The following is an 8898-nucleotide window of genomic DNA, read 5'->3' as shown; positions in this document are numbered from 1 at the left end:
GGATTAGGTTGAAGCGGTGGCCCTGGCTCCTGTGTGGCCTGCAGGGGATCCTGGTGAGGGACCACAGAAATGGGGAAGGATCTGGTAGAAATTATGAGGCTGCAGTGTGTATAACAAATGGCTTACGCCACAGACGCAGGGACAAATTTGCATCCTGAGACGCCACAGGGATCTGAGGCCCCTTGTCTCCTTGCCACCATGAGAGCACAAATCCTTCTATACAGTTATACACTATGTAGAAGAGCAGCAAGGGCAAGGGGAAAAGTCGTAAAAAATTTTATACCTACCCCAAAGAAAATATATTATTTAAGAGTGACTATTGATTTAAAGTGAAAAAGTTTGGTGGCTTGAATTGACAAGCTTAAAATCGGGGTCTTTATTTTTCTTCCGACTACGGAAACTTGCAAGGAAAATTAGGTCCATCAAAAAAATTAAAGAGCAATATTTTCTTTGTATATTGAAGTTATAATGTGGGTAAATTTTTGACCACATTATACAAATTTTTATAGGATTATTTTTCCAGGTTGTTTTTTCTGTTGATGTTAACGCCTTTCTCAATTCACATGTATTACCCCTTTTGAAATTAACTGCAGACCAAGAATGCTTCAAATGCAAATATCAGGTTATGTCTCTTCTGGAATTAGCAGGTATAAAGCAAAAAGCAAGGGGCAGTAAAGTTAAGAATAGACTCAGCTCTTTGTAATCACAGGAAAATGCCCACCCAGTCGTTCTGCTTTTCTTTTTAATTCGTTCCTTTCCTCTGTTCTAAATGCACTTACAATTAGAACCATAGAAAGCCACGTGCACCACGACTGGTACTCACCACTGTGACCCTTCCCCTGGGTAACACAAAACGTTTAATAGGCCTGTCCCAGCATCTAATAACAAAGGGAAAACACATGGCAGATCGTGATAATGATTTTGTGTCTTTCTGTAATGATGGGGGAAAAAAAACCCTGATCCTGCATAATAATTGCTTTGTTATTCATGGAACTTAAACGACATTTCCTCATGAATTTTAATGTGCCATCCATTTTCTCACGACTTATCCCCGCAATTCTTTGTGAGCCATTGCAGAACAGCATTCTCTTATCTCTGTCTTTCTTTCAATGATGTAATTATTCTGTCTAAACCCAAAGGCTTTAGGGTGTTGCCTTTTTACTGTACTGGTCAAAGAGCTGGGCTAGGTTCACATTAAATAACCTAGAAAGATCAAGCATTGCAGTACGTTTGCTGCACTTTTTTTTCCTATATGTGTGTTACTTAGTTTTAAAAACAGTTTATTTTTAATAATTATCTGGAACATCAAGCTATCATAAATTTGTACCTTTTTAAAGAGATCATAATTAGTTGCACTCATAAAGGTATGTGACTTTGTTCTGTATTTTAAAAGAGAATCATTTGCAATATTTTTTCTTCCTGTTCCTCTTTTGAAGGCATAATTCATGTTGAAATTCAGTCCCATATTATTCGTGGACAAGTAATCTTGAAATTACATAAAACTAGGCTAGATTTTAAGCTACTTAAAGACACAAACTGTCTTACTTATCTTTGTATTCTATGAAGTATCTAGTTCAAGGACTTCCAAATAGAAGTCTCTCGTAAATATTTGCTTAATAAATAAAGAGGAAATCAATGGTTGCCAGGTCTGGAGATGGAAAGATGGAAGTGAATGCAAAGCAGATGTAAGGAAAGTTTTTACAGTGATGTTAGTATTTTACAAATTAATTGTGGTGATAATTACACAACTGTATGCATTCTCAAAGACTGTACACTGAAAACTGATTGATTTTATTGCATGCAATTATCTCAATAATTCTGATTTAAAAAAGAATCTTGTGATAACATTATGTTTTTCTTATAGGAAATAACTAATAACAAATGCTGTTAACAAATAACTAGAACATTCTTTACATGATTAAATAACCTGGTTTTAGATCAATCTTGAATATTATTAATTTCTTTATCAAATAACAATTTATTAAATACTACTATGTGTTTGATCCTATACTAGATGATTTATGTTCTTTTTTAAATTCTTGCACCAATAAATACTGTAAAGTATGAATTGTTATTCCAATGTGCTCTACAGTGAAGCTCAAAGAGGTTAGGTAAACTTGTTCAGGACCAGATATTTTATTTTTTTAAAAATCAGTGCATGCATAAATATAGCTTCAAAGAGGCTAAACGGAACTCTTATTTGTGATTTAGGAATTTTAAGATGCTAGATGATTTGATCCTATGGCATTAAAAATAAAAATTTACATTCAGCAAATAATTACTTGCTTACTCTGTGCTAGATATTTCAGAGAATGTAAAGCTGAAAATATATGGACTTTGCTTTCAGAGCATATACTGTATTACATGGATATGAGATGCATAAATAAATAGCAATAATAGCAGGCAAAGTGTGGGGCTACAATATGATTAGAAACAATCTTGCATTGAAAAAGAAAGAAGTAACTTCAATTTCCACTAAATTGATCAAATTAAAAAACAAAATCAGTCACCAAGAGAAATTTAGAAGAGGTTCAGGATTAGATGATTTTAAGATCAGAAACAAAAAGCAAAAACTTTTCTCCTTTCCTTGCTCTATTGATTTATTCTCAGCTCAAAGCTAACATAAACAACCTATGAGTGTGCCTAGTTGAATGCTAGTTCTTAGATTTTCACATGGATACTTCTCTTCATTCAAGTCTCTGCTTAGGTTTCCTTCCCAGAGAGGCCTTTCCTAACCACACAATCTAAAGGGGTATTTCATTACTCTCTATCTATCCCCTCCTCTTTATTTTTCTTCATATCATTTATTACCATCTGATATTATATTAAATACTTTATTTTGTTTATCATTCGTCTCCTCCAGTAGTATTTAAACTCCTTGGGGAAGGGCCCATATGTCTTATTTACTATATGTCTCCGGCACCTAGATTAGTGTTGTATACTCTTTGTTGACTGACTGACTGAATGAATGAATTTTAGACCAGTCTTTCTGATGCCAGTAATTTATCTTCATATTTTTTAGTCTTCACTTGAGTTTCTACCAATTTTTCACTTTATGGTTATTTGGCATTTTCTAGATATTAATATTTTAACTATTTTGTGGTGGAAACATACTTTTTTGCAGTAAGCAATAAGAGAAAGATTTAAACTCTAAGGTATGTCTGTGGTTTAGTGTAATCTTTCTGAAACCAAATTGTGACAACTTCTTCCTCTTTATGACTTAGTCTGGGTTTTCTAGAAAACAAAGCCTGAGACAAAGCTTAGAGAGTTCATTTTTATTGTGCATAGGGAGGGATGGGTGGTAAGGGGAGATGAGTACATATCCAGAGAAGGAAGAGTAAGGGGAAAGGGGACACGGCTTCTCAAAGAGACACAACTGGTTGCTTGGTCACATGTGACATCTCTGGAGAGGCTGTATGAGTCTCATGCATTTCTGACTTCTGTTACCTGGCTTCTTCAAGAAGCCCCTGGGGAAACCAAAACCTTCATAGGTCCAGTCAGGTGGAACCAGGTTCCCGAAACTGCTATTGCAGCCAGCCCTCACCCCAAGGAGGTTGTCTCACTTCATTCCCATTGTTACAAAGCCCTTGACTCTGCTATCATCTCCTATACCTCTCTGCCAAGGAAGCAAGCCAAGTAGTCAAGCCCTCAGGGCAAAGGGAGCCAAGCGGATCGGGGATGGCATATTACTCCCAGAAAATATTCAGGGCAATTATTTCTAGCAACCAAGGCTGCAGATGCTGTGATATGCAGCTATACCTAGCTCGTCTCCAAGGGCTCACTCTTTAGTGATATTTCCATTCTAAATTTCATAATTCTGCACCTTATTTCTTCTACATGTCAATATTCTCTTCCAAAGTAGTGGCTTGTTGTGTGTTTTTCTTTTTAACTTTGAACATTTTGTTCAGCGATTTGAAATTAAGAATCTCATTCAAACCTATGTGTGATATAGTTAATCTTGAATATTCTTTATTCTATATATTATGCATCAGTAGTTTCATGATCAGGCATTTGGATTTATTAAGCACCTACTACGTGTTACGCACTGTTCTAAGCACTAGGACTACAATAATGAATAAAACAGACAAAAATTCCTTCATCATGGAACATACATTTTAATAAGGGGAAACAGACAGTAAATCATTGGAACAAATACAATACTATGTTGGATGTTAATAACTGTTATGGAAAAATAAAGAAAGAAAGTTTCCTTTTTAACTCAGTGATCTTTTAAATAGAGAACTATGGCAACATTCGGAGAGAAAGAGAAAGAAGATATGAATGGCATTTAGGGAACGAAGAGTTCTATAGGATTAGAACTTGGAGTTAGGCAGTGGCCAGGGAGTAAGGAAATAGCCTGGAGATGTAGACATTATGGTTTCTCTGTGCAAGACACAACTTCTGATAACAACTTTCTCCGAACAAGTTATAGGCAGGACACTTTGCACAGAGCATTGTATCGCTGGGAGATAAAATTGCTGTTAACTCAGCTTTACTCCACAGATTACATGAAGTCCACATTGCAGAAGCTGGCAGTTTCTCCTGTATAACTGAGATACAGATGCTTAGTAATTCTGAATTAGATGCTCAAGTTTCTTACATAAAATGTCTGTAGTGTATGCATATAACCTACACATATCATCTCTATATTACTTATAATACCTAATGTAATGTGAATGCTATGGAAATAGTTGTCATACTATATTGTTTAGGGAATAATGACAAGGAAAAACAAAGTCTGTACATGTTCAGTACCGATATAAACACCATAGGCCATAGGCCATAGTCAGTAACAACGTAACTTTTTTCTCCAAATATTAGTTGAATCTGGGATGCAGAACCACAGATAGGACTGATGGTACTCTTCATTTTTACAAGAGGTACACAAGCTACAGAACTGAATGAGACAGAGTAGCAACACTTTATTCTCCAAAGAAATTTCATGAAATATATGCTGCACAGAGTTTCTGTTCCTCCTCTATGTCAGATACAAATACTGGAAAGTGAGCCCTCATTTCCAAGTAGGGTACCTGAAGTGTCATTAATCAGGGGGAAAACTTGGAAACTCTCAAAAAGGACTCTGGCCAAGAGAGGTCAGGTGGAGGGTTCTCATGTGGTAAATACCAGGTCAAAATTAGGTGGAGATGACAGACTTTTCAGAGAATCAGATAGCAGATGTCAGTTATTGATGACTAGCTTGATAAAAGACATCTAAAAATGAGACTCTCTAAATAAGACTTCATTTAAGGTATTTGATCCCAGAATCATAGAGCTAAATTGTCTTAAGTAAGTTAGATGGTCAATTCTCATCGAACTCAAAGTAAAGTTTAGGTGCCCAGAAATTGAAAATTACAAATATTAAAGGTTACTCTATTAGACTGCTGGATAGAAAATTCACTCTTGTTGAAGGGACTCATTCTTTTTTCAACTAATTATAGGTGTTTACAAATTTCCTATGCCAGGTATTTTGCTAGATGTTAGAAATACAAAGGTGAGCAAAATGTGACTTGAGTCTTACCCTCAGAGTTTATAATTATAACTAATGAGGGCTATTAGTTTATAGTTATAGTTATAGTTATAACTAATGAGGGCTATTAAGAAAAGCTCGGTCTACGGCCACGCCACCCTGAACGTACCCAATCTCATCTGATCTTGGAAGCTAAGTAAGGTCGGGCCTGGTTAGTACTTGGGTGGGAGACCATCTAGGAATACCAGGTGCTGTAGGCGTTTAAAAAATTAAAAAGAGAAAAGAAAAGAAAAAGAAAGAAAAGAAAAGCTCAGTTGAATTCTGAGAGTATAGACCTGGCAGACAGACATGGAGGGAGGTGTGAGGCTTGGGCTGAGATTTGTAGGCTGAGGGAGGAAAGAGGGAGCAAGAAAGAGCATTTTGAGCATTCGAGATTTTGTGAGTTGTTAAGGATTTTGATCTTCATTCACATATCAGTTGGAAAATGAGTGCAGGTTTTTAAGTAGGGGATTTGAATGTTGAAAAGACCACTCCGGATGTTGATAGAGAACAGGTGGTAAATAGACAAGAGAGGGTTCGGAGGCACCATTTAGGAGGCTATTATAGCAGTTCCAGGCAGGAGACAGTAACTTTGACCAGGAAAGTGCTTCATCTTCGCCTCTGAATAGCTGCATGACTTTTTAAAGTGAACTTTATAATAAGCCTTTTTCTTCAGTCTCCATCTCCTTTTTTCCCCATCTCCTTTTAAAAGCCTCATTTATAGGGACAAACAACCCTTACAACTGTGAGGTCACAACCCCCCAAAATACAAGCAACTAAATGTTCTTAAATGTCTTTGCCTCTATTTTCACTAATTCCAAAAGATAATCTTTACAAGCATACAAACATTTAATTAGGTCGTTTCAGGCTAGTAAATAGAAAAATTGACCTTTGACTGGGTATTTATCTCAAAGACTTGAAAACCCATATCTGAAAAGATATTTGCATATCAATGTTCATAGCAGCATTGTTCACAGTGACAGGAGATGGAAGCAACCGAAGTGTCCTACGGTAGATGATTGGATAAAGAAACTGCGGTACATATATACAATGGAATAGTACTCAGCCATAAGAAGAGATGAAATACTGCCATTTGTGACAACATGGATGGACTTTGAGATAATCATGCTAAGAGAAATAAGCCAGACAGAAAAAGTTGAAAATCACATGATATCACTTATATGTGGGATATAAACCTAAAAGCAACAAATGAACAGGACAAACAGAGACTCGTGGACATGGACTATAGACTAGTGGTTACCAGAGGGTAGGGGTCAGGGGGAGGGGGTGGTAGATGGGGTAAAGGGGGTCAAATATGTGGTGACAGAAAGAAATCTAACTATGGGAGGTGAACACACAATGTAAACATATATATGCCTTACTGTTAACATGTACAGCTGAAACTTATTGGATTTTGTTAACCAATGTCACCATAAAAAAAAAAAAAAACCCTTAAAAAAAAGAATAAAAATTTGAGAAAATGTACCACAATGTAAGAGATTTTATAAGAACTTAAGTGGAGAGTGTTTTCCCCTTTATTGAGAGATTCTTTTTAAAAATCTTGCTTTATGTTTAGTCATATACAGTACCTGCTTACTATGGATACTGTGAGAACAGGGGCTGCAATGGTGAAAAATACATACTCCCGACTCTCACAGAGCTTATATTCTAGAAGAGGAAGCAGCTAGAATAAAATGTAATAAGTACTATAACATAAATAGTACATGAGACTAAGGAGACATGATAACTAAATGTGGAGGAAAAAAATGGATAACTAAATACAGTATCCTAGATTGGATCCTGGAATAGAAAAAGGACTTTAGAGGAAAAATTAATAAAATCCAAAAAAAGTCTGTAGTTTAGTTAATACTATCACATCTATATTCACATTTTAGTTTTGACAAATGTATCACAGTATGTAAGATGTTAACATTAGGGGAAGCTGGGCGAAGGGTGTATGGGAATTCTATACTATCTTTGCAGCTCCTCTGTAAATCTAAAATTATTCAAAAATAAAAAGTTTGTTAAGAAGAAGGAGGAGGAAGAAGAAGGGGAGAAGGAGAGCGGAGTGATTTAGGAGCCCCTAGCTGGTGTACCAAACCTAATTTGGGGGTCAAGGAAGGCTTTCAGTGAAAGTAATGTGTAAGCTGAGAACTGAAGGACAATCAGAAGTTAATCAGACAAAAAGATACAGGAAGAAGTGTCCAGAAATGTATGTAGAATATTCAAAGGGCCAGAAGCAAGAGAAAGCATGACAAATTTTAGGAAATGAATAAAATTCAATATGGTTGGAACTTAGAATAGAATGTAGGGGGATGAGGAGAGGAGTGATAGAAGATAAAGCTAGAGTGGTAGGACCCAAAGGACTTTAAAAATCATATTGAGAAGTTTGCATTCTAGGTCAATTCCAAGAAGAAATTAAAATGAGTAATATATTTTTTAAAAACTTTTTAGCAGTCAGAGAAGTGGAAATTAAGGTAATTGAAAAATATTTTAATTTATTCAATTACCAAATATTTTTAAATTATATTTTTTGCTGCTGAGGTAATGAAGAGGGAGTTTCTTACCCTCTGCTGATACTAGCAATCTTTCTGGAAAGCTATTTGGCAATTTAAATACAAAGATCCAAAAATGTTCACATCCCTTTATCCCTTCAGTTTTACTTCCGGAATGTTATTTTAAAGAGATAATTAGAAACACATTTTAAAATAATACGAAAAAGGTATTTCTCATTGTTTATAACAATATATAATTATTATGTATTGTTATAATATGCAGTCATATATAGCACCTGCTTACAAATCCAGGTTGCAAAAATAAGAACATAATTAAATAAGTGATTATGTTTCCATACTAGGAAATATTATACAAGTATTAAAAATAACATTTACAAAGAATTTTAGAATTTTAATAGCATAGATTGTAAATATATTATAGATGTATATAATATGTGTATATGTATATATAATCAGTATATGTATATGCGTGAATGTCTGTAGATAGAATATGGGTGAAGGGTATATGGAAATCCTATCCTTTGCAGAGCCTAGTGCAAAATGAAAATGCAGGACCTCTTGTTCAAAATTTATTAATAATTCCAAGACAGCAACAGTAAGGCCTTATACCAAGCAAAAGGCCCTTCTGAACATGAGTCCTGTATGACTGCACAGGTCCCATACCCTTGAAATTGGCCCTGACTATAGAAAAAGACTGAAAGAATATATCCCAAAATATCATTTGTGACTCTCTTTGAGTGTTAGGATTAATGATAATTTTTATTTCATGTGTTTTATACATTTTCACAATTGACATATATTACTTTTATAATCAGTAAAAAAATAGTGTGTCTTTTAAAAAAGACCCAAATTATACTGAAAGCAGCACTACAGTGA

General features: G+C 35.1%; 1 non-coding gene across 1 annotated transcript; it reads left to right on the top strand.

Moving 5' to 3' along the window:
- The first annotated feature begins 5608 nt into the window (after positions 1-5608).
- Positions 5609-5727, top strand: LOC112473324. Its single transcript, XR_003043987.1, has one exon. It is a non-coding gene; the product is annotated as a 5S ribosomal RNA (ribosomal RNA).
- Positions 5728-8898: the final 3171 nt, after the last annotated feature.

The sequence above is a fragment of the Pteropus alecto genome, unplaced genomic scaffold (assembly GCF_000325575.1).
Source record: "Pteropus alecto unplaced genomic scaffold, ASM32557v1 scaffold98, whole genome shotgun sequence".
Taxonomy (NCBI): domain Eukaryota; kingdom Metazoa; phylum Chordata; class Mammalia; order Chiroptera; family Pteropodidae; genus Pteropus; species Pteropus alecto.
Note: the sequence above shows the minus strand (reverse complement) of the source record. Positions and strands in the feature narration are given on the sequence as shown.